We start from the raw sequence: 17,156 nt of genomic DNA, 5'->3' as shown, positions 1-17,156 counted from the left end.
GCACACTGGGGTCGAGAGGAGTGGCCGGAAAGGCCCAGGTGGAAATGATGATCCCAGCGCAGCAAAACAAGCTTTAAAACCCCAAGGCCCATTCAGGGGGAAACACTTCGAGAAGATTCGTCACGGAGCCCAAAGGTGATGAAACTGTTTCCAGCGGCCTCCCGCCGTCGGGGCCGGCCACGGGTCATCAGACTCCGGCCACTCTTCGACCACGGGTCACCACTCTCCGGCCACGGGTCTCAGTGAGCAGCACGGTTGAGGAGGGGGCGGCGCCTTTCAAGAGGCGGGACTAAGGGTGGGCGGACCCTCCCATTGGTGGGGCGCTCGGCCTGTGATTGTGACGCAGGCCAAGCGCCCCGCCCATCGCTGAATCTCGCGTCACCCGGCAACCGTCCCGGGGCTGAGAGACCGAGACCGAGAGCGGGGGCCCAGGGCCTGTGGCCGCGACCGGGAGCGGGGGCTCAGGGCCCGTGAGGGGGAGCAGCGGGTGGGGGCCAGGGGCCAGGGGCCGAACTCGGGGACTGGGGGCGGGCCCTCGGAGCCAGCCGCTGCGGTGCCGAGTGTGAGCGGCCGCGGCGCCTCAGGCTGGGCCCGGAGACACGGCGATTGTCCGGCCGGGGCCCGGAGAGCGGGAGAGCAGAGCCGGGTAAGTGCAGCATTGCCCGGGAGCAGGAGCGGGGGGTAGACCGAGACCCAGGCCCAGGCCGCGGGGGAGCAGCTTAAGGAAACATTGCACCCAGAGGCTGAGGCCGCAGAGATTATTGTGGGGAATGAGGAAATGGCAGAAACGGTAAACAAATATTTTGTATCTGTCTTCACAGTCGAAGACAGAAAAAGCATTCCTGAAATGGTGGGGAACCAAGGGTCTGATCAATGTGAGGAATGGAATGAATAGTAGAGAAAAAGAACTCGGTAAAATAATGGGACTAAAGGTGTACAAGTCCCCTGGACCTGATGGCCTGCATTCAAGGGTCTTAAAAGAAGTGGCTGCAGAGATAGTGGATGCATTGGTTGTAATCTACCAAAATTCCCTGGATTCTGCAAAGGTCCCAGCAGATTGGAAAACCACAAATGTAACGCCCCTATTTTTTTTTTAAAAAAGGAGGCAGATAGAAAGCAGGAAACTATAGACCAGTTCGCCTAGCATATTACAGCACTAATTGGTTGTTTGGAAAATGCTTGAGTCCATTATTAAGGAAGCAGTAGCAGGACATTTGGAAAAGCATGATTCAATCAGGCAGAGTCAGCATGGTTTTATGAAAGGGAAGTCATGTTTGACAAATTTTCTGGAGTTCTTTGAGGATGTAATGAGCAGGGTGGATAAGGGGGAACCAGTGGATGTGGTGTATTTGGATTTCCAGAAGGCATTTAATAAGGTGCCACATAAAAGGTTACTGCACAAGATAAAAGTTCATGTGGTTGGGGTACAGATTGAACCTCCTTTATCCGGAACCCTCGGGACCTGGCCTGTTCTGGATAAGCAGTTTTTCTGGACGAGTGATGGTCACGTTAAACTGGATGGTTCAGGTACTGATCAAGGCGATATCGGGGCTGGCTGGCTTGGGGCTGGGAGTGCGGCAGAAAATCATGGGGAGGAGGAGGGCGTGTGTGGTGGATCACAGGGCAGGCTAGCGATTGCGGGAGTCGGCAGTGAGGAAGGACTTCAATTTGTTCATGTCGGAGTTCTGCGCATGTGCCACTTAGTGGCTGGGAATGGTTCTGGATGAGGGGTGGTTTCGGATAAGGGAGGTTCAACCTGTCGTATATTAGCATAGATAGAGGATTGGCTAACTAGCAGAAAAGAGTCAAGATAAATGGGTAATTTTCCGGTTGGAAAACAGTAACTAGTGGGGTGCCGCAGGGATCGGTGCTGCGGCCTCAACTAGTTACAATCTATGTTGATGACTTGGATGAAGGGACCGAGTGTAATGTACCCAAATTTGCTGATGATACAAAGATGGGTGGGAATGCAAATTGTGAGGACAACTCCAAAAGTATGCAAAGGGATATAGACAGGCTAAGTGAGTGGGCAAAAATTTGGCAGATGGTGTATAACGTAGGAAAATGTGAGGTTATCCAGTTTGGCAGAAAAAATAGAAAAGCACATTATAATTTAAATGGAGAAAAATTGCTAAGTGCCTTCAGTACAGAGGGACCTGGAGGTCTTGTGCATGAAGCACAAAATGTTAGCATGCAGGTACAACAAGAAATCAGGAAGGTAAATGGAATGTTGGCCTTTATTGCAAGGGGGCTTGAATATAAAAGCAGAGAAGTCCTGCTACAACTGTACAGGGTATTGGTGAGGCCACACCTAGAGTACTGCGTGCAGTCTTGGTCTCCGTATTTAAGGAAGGATATACTTGCATTGGAAGCTGTTCACTAGGTTGATTCCGGAGATGAGGCGGTTGACTTATGAAGGTAGGTTGGGCCTATACCCATTGCAGTTCAGAAGAATGAGAGTTATGCCGCTGGAAACTCATTTCCGGGTCAAATATGACACCTAAGTTGCGAACAGTCTTGTTCACCCTCAGATTGATGCTGGGGAGTGAGATAGAGTCATTGGTTAGGGAACGCAGTTTGTGGCGGGGACCAAAGATAATGGCTTCGGTCTTCCCAATATTTAATTGGAGAAATTTCTGCTCACCCAGCACTGGATGTTGGACAAGCAATCAGACAATTTAAAAACCAAGCAGGGGTCAAGAGAAGTGGTAGAGAGGTAGAGCTGGGTGTCGTCAGCGTACATGTGGAAACTGACTTCATGTTTTTGGATGATATCACCAAGGAGCAGCATAGAGATGAGGAGAAATAAGAGGTGCCAAGGACAGATCCTTGGGGGACACGAGGTAACGATGTGGGAGTGGGAAGAAAAGCCATTGCAGGAGATTTTCTGGCTACGACGAGATAGATAAGAATGGAACCAGGCAAGTGCATTCCCAACCAGCTGGTGGAGAGGCATTGGAGAAGGACAGAGTGGTCAACTGTGTCAAAGGCTGCAGACAGGTCCAGAAGGACGCGGGATGATAGTTTACCTTTGTCACACTTTGATGAGAGCCGTTTCAGTACTGTGACGGGGCGAAAACCAAATTGAAGGGATTCAAACATTGAATTCATGGATTTGGGAGGTGACAACACGATCAAGTGCTTTGGACAGGAAAGGGAGGTTGGAGATGGGGCGATAGCTAGCAAGCAATATGGGGTCAAGGGTTGTTTTTTTTTAAGGAGAGGGGTGATGACCGCAGATGTAAAGGAGAGGGGGATAGAACCATTAACAATGTCGGCTAACATGGGAACCAAAAAATGAAGTTGGGTAGTCAGCAGTTTAGTGGGAATTGGGTCAAGGGAACAGGAAATGGGTCTCATGGACAAGATGAGCTTGGAGAGATCGAGAGCAGAGATCAAAGAGAAACTAGAGAAAGATGTGAGTTTAGGGCTAGGACAGGTGGGAGCCTCAGATGAAGTTTGGCCCTGTGGGCTAGGTGACGGAAGGGAACTCGCAGAGGCAGCTGATCGGATGGTCTCAGTCTTTGCGACAGAGGTCCATGAGCTCCTCACACTTGTTAGAGGTGAGTGTGGTGGAGACAGGTTTAAGGAGACGGTTAGCAGTAGAGATTTAAGTTAGACCTAGTGAGTGGGCAGTAAGGTGGCAGATGGAGTAAAATGTAGGGAAATGTGAGGTTATTCACTGGCAGTAAGAATAGAAAAATACTATTTTTTAAATGGTGAGAAACTTTTTAAATGTTGCTGTTCAGAGAGATTTGCGTGTCCTTGTGCAAGAAACACAGAAAGCTAGCATGCAGGTACAGCAAGCAATAAGGAAGGCAAATTGCATGTTGGCCTTTATTGCAAGGGGATTGGAGTACAGGTTGCACCTCCCTTATCCAGAACTCCCTTATCCTGAACCACCCTCGTGCAGAGATCTGGAGAAATCCATCTCCGCCCCAGAGATATGGGAATTCTCATTTAATAATTTCTACATTAAGTAATACTTGATCTATCCTTTTTTGGGCCAAAATAGATGGCCTCACATTTGCCTGTGTTGAAATCTATGTGCCACAGTTTTGTCCACTCACTTAATCTATCAATGTCTCTCTCTAATTTTATGCTCCCGTCTACATTACTTATTATAGCACCAATCTTTGTGTCATTGGCAAACTTGTGTATCACAATAAAGAGCCATATATCCAAGTCATTAATAAATATAGTGAATAATTGAGGCCCCAGCACAGATCCTTGTGGGACATCACTAGTCACTTCCAATTTGAGTACGTACCCATTATCCCTAATCTCTTTCTTCCACTGCCTAACCAGGTGAATAATTTCCCTTCAATTCCATAAGTTTTAGTATTAGCTAATGTTTCCTACATTACAATAGTGACTACACTTCAAAAAATACTTCATTAGCTGTTAAGCACTTTGGGACATCCTGAGGTCATGATAGGCACTGTATAAATGTAAGCCTTTTTAACAGTCCCTTATGTGGAACCTTATCAAATGCCTTCTGGAAGTCCATATAAACTACATCCATAGACATTTCCCTTTCTACTATAGTAACTTGCTGAAAAAATGCAATTAGGTTTGTTAGGCATGACCTACTCTTTACAAATCGATGTTGGCTCTCTCTATTTCGCTCAGATTTCAAAATGCTCACTCACTCTGCCCTTTAATTCTAGATTCCAATAACTTCCTCATGTGTTAGACTAACAGGTCTATCATTTCCTGGTTTCAATATCTCATCCATCTTAAATAATGATGGTATTTTTAAATTTTCCAATCTACAGGGACAGTTCCTGAATCAGGAGAGCTTTGAAAGATTATGGCTAAAGCATCTGCAATTTCCTTACTTCCTTTAAAACCCTGAGGTGGCAACCATCAGGTGCTGGGGATTTGTCAGTCTTTAGTGTCATTATTCTTTCTGATACTGTTTTCTTGCTTACGTAAACTTTAGTGAGTTCCAGTCCTTGATTCATTATTACAAATGAATGAGATTGTTATGGAGTGTAGGAGAGATCAGAGCGTTTGTGTAATTTGACTTGATCGAGTTCAGGAGATTGATGTTCTGGTCTAGCTCCATCCTGGAGTGAATTCTGACCCATTGCAGTAAATAGGCATGCTCCCATCTATTCCGCAATGTGTTTTCTTTAAAAGTATTTCTGATTTTCATCTGACTTGTTCCATTCTTCGTTGATTCAGTAGTTCCGATAACAAGTCAGTCACATCCTGTCGGCTCCGACCAGCTTTTCCAATGCAACAAACTAATATAAATATTTCTCCTCAGGATCTTTCATGAACTGCAATTTTACAGCAGTGCAGTGAAGTGGGAAAACATACAATGCAGTACAGTACTAGGTCGCACACAGACCGAACAAGCAAATGCTTAATCGTCGAATCCACAGTGGAACATAATCCAGGTCTGGACAGGGCTGTGTCATGACTCCAGGCCCCTTATCTTGGCTGGGGGGGTGGCACGGCTTTTATTTAAAAGCAGCTGTACAGTTGTGAATGCAGTTAATCAGAGTGTTATTTTTCACACTGTCAACTTAAATGACAATCAGGTTTAAATATTCTCATTGTTTCGGACGAGACGTTAAAACCGAGGCCCCATCTGCCTGCATGGGTGGCTGTAAAAGATCCTATGACACTATTTTGAAGAAGAGCATGGGAGTTATCCCGGTGTCCTGGGGCCAATATTTATCCCGCAAATAACATAACAAAAACAGATTATCTGGTCATTATCACATTGCCTTTTGTAGGAGCTTGCTGCGTGCAAATTGGATTCTGCCTTTCTCACATTACAACAGTGACTACACTCCAATGGTACTTCATTGGCTGTAAAGCACTTTGAGATATTTGGTGGTCGTGAAAGGCGCTATATAACTAAGTCTTTAAATATGAGACACACAGTGATAACAACATTAATGTATTTTCTTCTGCACAGTACATGTTTGGCAGCTGTATTTTTTAGGCTGTTTGGCCCATCGTGCCTCTGCTGGGTCTTTGCTCTGCTATCCAATTAGTCCCACTCCCTCTGCTCTTTTGTCATTACCCTGCAATTTTTTCTACCTCAAATATTTATCAATTCCTTTAAGAAAGTTACGATTGAATCTCCTTTCACCACCCTTTCAGGCAGCGCATTCCAGATCACAACAACTCACTGTGTTTAAAAATAAATAAAAAATTTTAAAAATTCTCCTCTCCCCTCTGGTTCTATTGCCAATTACTGTAAATCTGAGTCCTCTGGTTACTGACTCTTCTGTCACTAGAAACTATTTCTCCTTACTTACTTGATCAATACCCTTCATGATTTTGAACACCTCTCTGAAATCTCCCCTTAATCTTCTCTACTCTGAGAAAAATCCCAGTTTTTCCACATAAGTGAAGTTCCGCATCCTTGGTACCATTCTAGTAAATCTCCTCTGCACCTCTTCGAGACCTTGACATCCTTCCTAAAGTGTGGCACCCAGAATTGAACACAATACTCCAGCTGAGGCCTAACCGGTGATTTATTTAACATAACTTCCTTGCTTTTTTACTCTATATTTTTAAAGTAGAGGATTCCATATGCTTTTTTTTTTTAAACAGTTTTATCAATTTGTTCTGCCACATTCAAAGAATTGTGTACATACACCCCCAGGCCTCTCCGTTCCTGCACCCCTTTTAAAATTGTACCATTTCGTTAATATTGCCTCTCATTCTTCCTATCAAAATATATCACTTCACACTTCTCTGTGTTAAATTTCATCTGCCACGTGTCTGGCATTTTCACCAGTCTGTCTATGTCCTCCTGAAGTCTGTTATTATCGTCCTCACTCTTTACTATATTTCTGAGTTTCGTGTCATCTGCAGACTTTGAAATTATGCCCTATATAGACACTCCAGGTCATTAATATATATCAAAAAGTGCAGTGGTCCTAATACTGACCCTGGAGAACTTCACTCTATTTCCCTCCAGCCTGAAAAACAACCATTCACCACGACTCTCTGCTCTCTGTCACTGAGCCAATTTTGTATCCACGCTGCCACTGTCCCTTAATCCCATGGGCTTTAATTTTACTAACAAGTCTATAGTATGTGGTACTTTAACAAAGGCCTTTTGAAAGTCCATATTCACAACCTTAACCATACTACCTTCATCGGCCCTCTCTGATTTCAAGCCAGTCTTTCAACTGCTTTAAATTTGCCCTCATCCACGTTAGTATCTTCATTTGGGCAAGAACTCTTTTGAATCCTGTGACTGTCAGACAATCTGTAGTTTTGAGAAAGACAATTCTAATATCCCTTGTTCTGGGATATGTTCAAAGAAATTTGGAACTGTATATTGGATAGCATTTCATGAAGACTGAAGGCAGCGGAGAAGAACAGCCTGTATCATTACTACATCAAACTATAGACCAGTTAGCCTAACATCTGTGGTTGGGAAAATGTAGCAGGACATTTGGAAAAGTAAAATTCGGTCAGGCAGAATCAGCATGGATTTATGAAGGAAGTCATGTTTGACAAATTTGCTGGAATTCTTTGAGAATGTAACGAACAGGGTGGATAAAGGGGAACCAGTGGATGTGGTGTATTTGGACTTCCAGAAGGCATTTGACAAGGTGCCACATAAAAGGTTACTGCACATGATAAAAGTTCACGATGTTGGGGGTAATATATTAGCATGGATAGAGGATTGGCCAACGAACAGAAAACAGAGAGTCGGGATAAATGGTTCATTCTCGGGTTGGCAATCAGTAACCAGTGGGGTGCCGCAGGGATCAGTGCTGGGACCCCAACTATTTACAATCTATATAAACGACTTGGAAGAAGGGACTGAGTGTAATGTAGCCAAGTTTGCTGATGATACAAAGATGGAAGGAAAAGCAATGTGTGAGGAGGACACAAAAAATCTGCAAAAGGACATAGACAGGCTAAGTGAGTGGGCAAAAATTGGGCAGATGGAGTATAATGTTGGAAAGTGTGAGGTCATGCACTTTGGCAGAAAAAAATCAAAGAGCAAGTTATTATTTAAATAGAGAAAGATTGCAAAGTGCTGCAGTACAGTGGGACCTGGGGGTACTTGTGCATGAAACACACAAGTTTAGTATGCAGATACAGCAAGTGATCAGGAAGGCCAATGGAATCTTGGCTTTTATTGCAAAGGGGATGGAGTATAAAAGCAGGGAAGTCTTGCTACAGTTATACAGGGCATTGGTGAGGCCACACCTGGAGTACTGTGTGCAGTTTTGGTTTCCATATTTACGAAGGATATATTTGCTTTGGAGGCTGTTCAGAGAAGGTTCACTAGGTTGATTCCGGAGATGAGGGGGTTGACTTATGAAGAAAGGTTGAGTAGGTTGGGCCTCTACTCATTGGAATTCAGAAGGATGAGTGGTGATCTTATCGAAACGTATAAGATTATAAGGGGGCTTGACAAGGTGGATGCAGAGAGGATGTTTCCACTGATAGGGGAGACTAGAGCTAGAGGGCATAATCTTAGAATAAGGGGCCGCCCATTTAAAACTGAGATGAGGAGAAATTTCTTGAGGGTTGTAGATCTGTGGAATTCGCTGCCTCAGAGCTGTGGAAGCTGGGACATTGAATAAATTTAAGGCAGAAATAGACAGTTTCTTAAACAATAAGGGGTTATGGAGAGCGGGCAGGGAAGTGGACCTGAATTCATGATCAGATCAGCCATGATCGTATTAAATGGCGGAGCAGGCTCGAGGGGCCATATGGCCTACTCCTGTTCCTATTTCTTATGTTCTTATTAACAGTAACGTCTGCATGGCATTTCATGCATGGCTCCAATGAACAGTGCAGACTATAAAAAATATAAAATGCTGCTATTACTGCTTACTGCTTGAAGTGTGCAGGCAAAAATGTGAAGTTACAGGAAATTGTGTGGAACTCTACAGACAATTAATTGGGAATTGCTTGGAAGTTGTGGTTAGATAAGACTATCTGGTCATAAAGGACTAAGTCAATTAATGTTGAGGTGTCGGTTTCTGGAAGCACTTCCGAATGATCTGAGTGGTTGCTTGATAAGAACTGTGATGTACTTGAGCAGTTGGGCGAAAGGGCCGATTATTTTGTGGTCTTGCAGTGGAACCATTGTGCAGGTGACGAGTCAGGTGCATTACAGAGATCTGGCTTAGACGAGAACAGGAAGTTAAACATTACTGGTTACAAAATATTCAGGAGCGATAAGAGTCGGAACAATGGAGGGAGTGGCAGTATTAAGTAAAGATTCCATTACAGCACTAGAATGTAAGGAAGTGATGGGGGATGGTGTGAAAGCTGAACCTGTGGTTCATACAGAATTACAGAGAATGTACAGCACAGAAACAGGCCATTCAGTTAGTGTTTATGCTCTACACAAGCCTCCTCCCACCCTACTTCATCTCACCCTATTAGCATAACGTTCTTTCTTTCTTCCTCATGTGGTTATCGAGCTTCCCCTATTTGCCTAAGCTAAGCGGTATTGAGAAAATTGTTGTTCTGTTGGATTTATTACAGACTGTTGAACAGTGAAACTGAAATAGTCAGAGATACATTGACTAATAACAGAAGCATTCTACAACAGTGGAACTGGTTAATAATGCAGCACCCTCTTCGTACTGCAGAAGTCCTGGAAATGCCAATTTTAACTGGCTTTGCCTGGCAGGATGGAGCAGTAGTTGTCCTAAAACCTGTTCCTGCTCCAATTCCGCCTGCCACCATTTTGACACGGTGGCCTAGGCACCTGTCTTAAGCAAGTGGGAGTCTCATTAAAGTATGAAAATCGGGGTCCTATGTAGCAAATGGGACTCTTAACACCATTTTATCCTGTAGAAGTGAAAGTAGCACGCAGTGTTGAACCCGCCCAGTACTACTGGACACTGCAGGCATGAAATGGCAATTGAGGCATTTAAAAAAAAAAAAATCGTTCCTGGGAGGTGAATGTCACTGGCAAGACCGACATTTATAGCCCACCCCTAAGTTCCCTTGAGAAGGTGGTGGTGAGCCGTGTGTGCAGTCCGTGTGGTGAATGAAGATGCTTCCACAGTGCTGTTAGGGAGGGAGTTCCAGGATTTTGAGCCAGTCACGATGAAACAGCGATATCTTTCCAAGTCAGGATGATGTATGACTTGGAGGGGAACGTGGAGGTGATGGTGTTCCCATGCATCTGCTGCTCTTGTCTTTCTAGGTGGTAGAGTTCGTGGGTTTGGGAGGTGCTGCCGAAGAAGCCTTAGTGAGTTGCTGCAGTGCATCCTGCAGATGGTACACACTGCAGCCACAGTGTGCCGGTGATGGAGGGAGTGAATGTTTATGGTGGTTATGGGGTGCCAATCAAGTGGGCTGATTTGTCCTGGATGGTGTCACGCTTCTTAAGTGTTATTAGAGCTGCACTCATCCAGGCAAGTGGAGACTATTCTATCATACTCCTGACTTGTGCTTTGTCGATAGTGGAAAGGCTTTGGGGAGTCAGGATGTGAGACACTGGTACAGAATACCCAGCCTTTGACCTGTATTTATGTGGCTGGTCCAGTTAAGTTTTTAATCACAAAACACAAAGTTAGTATGCAGGTACAGCAAGTAATCAGGAAGGCAAATGGAACGTTGGCCTTTATTGCAAGGGGAATAGAGTATAAAAGCAGAGAATTCCTGCTACAACTGTACAGGGTATTGGGGAGGCCACACCTGGAGTACTGCGTACAGTTTTGGTCTCCGTATATAAGGAAGGATATACTTGCATTGGAGGCTGTTCAGAGAAGGTTCACTAGGTTGATTCTGGAGATGAGGGGGTTGACTTATGAAGATCGATTGAGTAGATTGGGCATATACACATTGGAGTTCAGAAGAATGAGAGGTGATCTTATCGAAACATAAGATAATGAGGGGGTTCGACAAGGTGGATGCAGAGAGGATTTTCCATTCATAGGGGAAACTAAAACTAGGGGACATAGTCTCAGAATAAGGAGCTGCCCATTTAAAACTGAGATGAGGAGAAATTTCTTCTGAGGGTTGTAAATCTATGGAGTTCTCTGCCCCAGAGAGCTGTGGAGGCTGGGTCATTGAATATACTTAAGGTGGAGATAGACAGACTTTTGAGCGATAAGGGAGTAATGGGTTATGGGGAGCAGGCAGGGAAGTGGAGCTGAGACCATGATCAGATCAGCCATGATCTTATTAAATGGCAGAGCAGGCTTGAGGGGCCAAGTGGCCTACTCCTGCTCCTATTTCTTATGTTCTTATCAATGGCGACCCCCAGAATGTTGATGGTGGGGATTCGGTGATGGTAATGCTGCTAATGCAAAGAATGTTGGTAAGACTCTCGCTTGTTGGAGATAGTCATTGCCTGGCACTTGTGTGGTGCGAATGTAACTTGCCACTTATCAGCCCAAGCCTGAATGTCGTCCCGGTCTTGCTGCGTCTGGCCATGGACTGCTTCATTATCTGAGAAGTTGCGAATGGAACTGAACACTGTGTCATCAGCGAACATCCCCACTTCTGACCTTATGGAGGGAAGGTCATTGATGAAGCAGCTGAAGATGGTTGGGCCTAGGACACTGTGCTGAGGAACTCCTGCAGCAATGTCCTGCGACTGAGATGATTGACCTCCAACAACCACAACCATCTTCCTTCGTACGTATGACTCCAGCCAGTGGAGAGTTTTCCCTCGATTCCCATTGACTTCAATTTTACTAGGGCTCCTTGATGCCACACTCGTTCAAATGCTGCCTTGATGTCAAGGGCAGTCACTCTCACCTTAGCTCTGGAATTCTCCTCTTTTGTCCATGTTTGGACCAAGGCTGTAATGAGGTCTGGAGCGGAGTGGTCCTGGTGGAAGCCAAACTGAGCAGTGAGCAGGTTATTGGTGAGTAAGTGCTGCTTGATAGCACTGTTGACGACACCTTCCGTCACTTTGCTGAGAGGCATTCAAGAGCAAGCACTGAGATCATTGGTATCTTAAGTGCAATTGATCTGGCTGGATTTCTTCATGGATTCTTTCCCTCTGTTCACAATTATTCTGTTTCTACCTCTGCAGGGAGCATAGAGATGAAAATAAAAGTAATCCTGGGCACTCTAGTGTGGTTAGAGGAAGAACGGCAATGGGAGCAACATTTGGGCGCTCAATGTCACACTTGAGAAGGGCTGATCACAGATGACCTTACCCTGCCCATAGGCCGACAGGCCCAGAGTGAGGAGCAGTATCGAAAGGCTACGGTCTCCAGAGAAGCAGTCACAGACCTGTGCAGCCACTTACAAGACCTGCAACCCACTCTCTCAGCTGTGGCAGTCAAAGTGACTATGGCCGTAATCAATTTTGCCTAAGGCTCATTCCAGGCTGCTACAGGTGACATAAGTCAATGTTCTGTCAATGCATGTATTAAGCACCCATCTAATGCCCTCTTTGCTATGGTCAATGATTACATTACATTTTGCCATGGACCCCAGCAGTCAGCAGGAAAGGGCTGTGGGCCTTGCTGTCATAGTCGGTTTCTCCCAAGTGCAGCTGTCATTAACTGCACCCAGGTAGCCACAAAGATACCTCCCAATGAGCCTACATAAATAGTAAAAGTATGACTCCAGGAGCCAATGTATGTCAGTGAGCATGGGGGTGATGGGACTTGGAGCAAGTTAGCATATGGGCAGCAGACTTTTGAATGAGTTCATGTGTATGGAAGGTGGGAGGCCGGCTGGGAGAGGGTGACGGAGCAGAAACTGGAGAGCAATAGCACCAGTCTGCAGCCAGGATATTTTCCAGAGTATTTGTTGATTGCACGAAGTTTCAGCTGATCATCTCCTTTGCCTCACCGAATCCAACCCCAATCGCCAGATTTGTAGTCTTCAATACCATCTCTACCAGTCCTTCCATCCTGCAATAAAGAACCTGCAACCTCTGACTAACGCTCGTGTACCCAACGCCTGGCATTGCAGCTTCGAAAGGTGCTATTGAATCACACTGCAAACAACGTTGAAATGTCCAAAAAGTTGTGGTATTTTTTTTTTTAAATAGCTGACATGAGATCCTATTTCACCCATGTGTTAACCCATAATCCTTTTTTAAAGTAACCTCTTGCCTATCCTGCCACTCCTACAAGGTGCTCCTCCAGTGGCTTCAGCATGAGTGCTGGAAGGCTGCAGGTGCTCAGGTAATGGCCATTGAGAGCCTGAGGTCTAGACAGTCGGACCTGATGGGGCTGCAGCAGGGACAGTGTGGCCAGCTGGCTCCCTCTCACTGTATTGGTGAGGGATCATGCGACCAATGACAGGTAAAAGCCATCTATCCATCGAGCCTGTCCCATGCACTTGCAATACCTTGTGCATCACAACGTAAACACTCCATCCCACCTGAAATCATGTGATCGTCTGGGAGAGGCAAAAACAGATTTTTTTTTTAAACTCAGGCCAATTTTGGAAAATAAATCTGGGGAATTGCTCTCCTAAGAACATAAGAAATAGGAGCAGGAGTAGGCTATTTGGCCCCTCGAGCCTGCTCCGCCAGTCAGTAAGATCATGGCTGATCTGATCTTGGACTCAACTCCACTTCCCTGCCTGCTCCCCATAACCCTTGACTCCCTTATCGTTCAAAAATCTATCTATTTCCACCTTAAATATATTCAGTGACCCAGCTTCCACAGCTCTCTGGGGCAGAGAATCCCAAAGATTCACGACTCCGAGAACAAATTTCTCCGCGTCTCCATTTTAAATGGGTGACCCCTTATTCTGAAACTATGCCACTTAGTTCTAGATTTGCCCATGAGGGGAAATATCCCCTCGCACCTACCTTGTCAAGCCCCCTCATAATCTTATACATTTCAATAAGATCACCTCTCATTCTTCTAAACTCCAATGAGTATAGGCCTAACCTGCTCAACCTTCATAAGGCAAACCCTTCATCTTGGGAATTAACTTAATGAACCTTCTCTGAACTGCCTCCTATGCAAGTATATCCCTCCTTAAATAAGGAGACCACAACTGTACGCAATGCTCCAGGTGTGGTCTCACTAGTGCCCTGTACAGTTGTAGCAGGATTTCTCTGCTTTTATACTCTATCCCCCTTGCAATAAAGGCCAACGTCCCATTTGCCTTCCATATTACTTTCTGTACCTGCATGCTAACTTTTTGTGTTTCATGTACAAGGACCCCCACATCCCTTTGTACTGCAGCATTTTGTAATCTCTCTCTTTAAATAAATTAGCTTTTTAATTTTTCATACCATAGTGGAGAACCTCACATTTTCCCACATTATACTCCATCTGTCAAATTTTTGCCTACTCGCTTAGCCTGCCTAAAACCCTTTTCAGATTCTTTGTGTCCTCCTTACAGCTTACTTTCCCACTTATCTTTGTATCATCAGCAAATTTGGCTACATTACACTCAGTCCCTTCATCCAAGTCATTAATATAGATTGTAAATAGTTGAGGCCCCAGCGCTGATCCCTGTGGCACCCCACTAGTTACAGTTTGCCAACCTGAAAATGACCCATTTATCCTGACTCTCTGTTTTCTGTTAGTTAGCCAATCCTCTATCTATGCTAATAGAAACATAGAAACTTACAGCGCAGAAGGAGGCCATTTCGGGCCATCGTGTCTGCGCCGGCAGACCAAGAGCCACACGGCCCTCAGTCAGCAGCCCTGAAGGTTACATATAAACCTAATAACAATGAACAATGGCAGAAACCTAAAGAGCACCCAGCCAACCAGTCCACCCACACAACTGCGACACCCCTTGCACTGAAACATTCTACACTCCACCCCAACCGGAGCCATGTGATCTCTTGGGAGAGGCAAAAAGCAGATTTAAAAACCCAGGCCAATTGGGGAAAACAAAATCTGGGAAAATTTCTCTCTGACCCATCTAGGTGATTGAAACTAGTCCAGGAGATTACCCTGGCCGTATTTGATTCCCTGTAGTACTTATCATATCTGCACCAGCCAACAAGACATTATCCAATTTAATCCCACTTCCCAGCTCTAGGTCCGTAACCCTGCAGATTATAGCACTTCAAGTGCCCATCTAAGCACTTTTTTAAATGTGGTGAGGGTTTCTGCATCCATCACCCTTCCAGGCAGTAAGTTCCAGACCCCTACACTCCTCTGTGTGAAGAAGCCTCCCCTCAAATCCCCTCTGAACCTTCCACCAACCACCTTAAAGCTATGCCCCCTCGTAATTGACCCCTCCACCAAGGGAAATAGGCCATTGCTATTTACTATCCAGGCCCCTCAAAATGTTATACACCTCAGTGAGGTCTCCTCTCAGCCTCCTCTGTTCCAAGGAGAACAAACCCAGCCTATGCAATCTGTCCTCATAGCTAAGATTCTCCATTCCAGGTAACAATCTAGTAAATCTCTGTGCACCCTTTCTAGTGCAATCACGTCCTTCCTATAATACGGCAACCAGAACTGCAACACAATACTCCAGCTGTGACCTAACCAGAGTATTATGCAATTTAAGCATAACCTCCCTGCTCTTGTATTCTATGCCTCAGCCAGTAAAGGCAAGCATCCCGTATGCCGCCTTAACCACCTTATCCACCTGTCCTGCTGCCTTCAGGGATCTGCGGACATGCACTCCAAGGTCCCTTTGTTCATTTGCACTATTAAGTGGCCTACCGCTTAATGTGTATACCCTTTCCTTATTAGCCCTCCTCAAGTGCATTACCTCACACTTCTCCAAATTAAATTCCATTTGCCACTGCTCTGCCCACCTGACCAGTAGATTGATATCCTTCTGCAGTCCAATATATTACCCCCAACTCTGTGAGCTCTTGTGTAGTAACCTTTTATGTGGCACCTTATCGAATGCCTTCTGGAAATCCAAATACAGCACATCCACTGGTTCCCCTTTATCCACCTTGCTCATTACATCTTCAAAGAACTCTAGCAAATTTGTCAAACATGATTTTCCTTTCATAAAACCATGCTGACTCTGATTGTATTATGATTTTCTATTTGTTGAAGGAGGCTTGTGTGGAGTATTAACACCGGCATAGTCCTTTTGGGCCGAATGGCCTGTTTCTGTGCTGTAGACTCTATGTAATAATATGCTACTTGCAAAATTTATCCCTCAATCAAAATAACAAAAAAATAGATTATCTGGTCACTGTCACATTACTGTTTGTGGGAGCTTGCTGTGCGCAATTTGGCTGCTGCGTTTCCACATTACGACAATGACGGCACTCCAAAAATACTTAATTAACTGTAAAGCGCTTTGAGACATCCGATGGTTGTGAAAGGCGCTATATAAATGCAAGTCATTTCTTCACTTCCTCGCATCTATAGCATCATTCATGCACCATCTAAACCATTGTTACTGTCATGTATTCAACCAGCATTGTAACCCATGTATAAACTGACCTAAGTTGTACACCGTGAGAACACTGACCACTAGGTGGGAGACACTCCTAACCTGGACCTTCAGGTATAAAAGGGGAAGCTCCACCCACCTTCATCACTTGAGTGCGAAGGAATAAAGGACAGGTCACAGACTGACCTCTCAAGCATGGGCCTCGTGTGCATTTATACTGTGTAGTAAGGACGTATCAATGGCGACAAGAAACTGGGATTTAAACCACGCGAGCATGGCCACTAGCAGAACAGACGAGAGGTACTGTGTTAAGGAATGGTTGGGACAGAGATTCAACATTGTTAAAGCAGCACACAGTTCTCCAGGCAGACAAGGGCAGTCAGGCATGCCCCAACATGTAGTCGAACCCAGAGGGGGAGTTCGACAGAGACAATGGCAAGCTGAACAGCGATTCACGCCATTGCAAGGGACAATGCGGCCAGTAATGGGGCCATCAACACCTGTTAATGGTGCACTCAAGGACAATAACAGGGGCAGTCAGGGACGATCGACTGGCAAGGGACCTTTTGTTTCAAACCGCAACTCATGCTGGAGGCGTGGAGGCATACATTCAGCCGGAGTTTGCAGAGATGAGCAAAATACTTGCAGAAATGGACACTGGGGGAAATCGCTGGAAGCTGAAGTTCAGCGAGTTCATGTGGAGCACGTATACAGTTCATACACCAGGATGCCACCGATAATGATGAAAGTGCTCATCAATGGCATCCCAGTATCAATGGAGTTAGACACGGGTGCCAGCCAGTCCCTGATGGGTATCAAACAGTTCGAAAAGTTGTGGGCATCCAAGGCCAGGAGGCCAAAATTATCGCCGATTGACGCACAGCTAC

The 17,156-nt window shown here is 45.3% G+C and overlaps 1 protein-coding gene across 4 annotated transcripts in view; it reads left to right on the top strand.

Moving 5' to 3' along the window:
• Positions 1-531: 531 nt before the first annotated feature.
• Positions 532-17,156, top strand: part of LOC139280618 (protein mono-ADP-ribosyltransferase PARP11) — a 58,048-nt gene continuing 41,423 nt past the window's right edge. For 2 of the 4 annotated variants that reach the window (XR_011596726.1, XM_070900179.1), the window contains exon 1: positions 532-646. The gene's annotated coding sequence lies outside the window, so the exon portion shown is untranslated. Of the gene's footprint in view, positions 647-5,294; positions 5,409-12,052; positions 12,314-17,156 lie in introns of those variants that run through there. The other 2 variants (XM_070900181.1, XM_070900180.1) reach the window with 2 other exon arrangements.

Source organism: Pristiophorus japonicus, chromosome 15, assembly GCF_044704955.1.
Source record: "Pristiophorus japonicus isolate sPriJap1 chromosome 15, sPriJap1.hap1, whole genome shotgun sequence".
In the NCBI taxonomy this organism is placed as follows: Eukaryota; Metazoa; Chordata; class Chondrichthyes; family Pristiophoridae; genus Pristiophorus; species Pristiophorus japonicus.
Note: the sequence above shows the minus strand (reverse complement) of the source record. Positions and strands in the feature narration are given on the sequence as shown.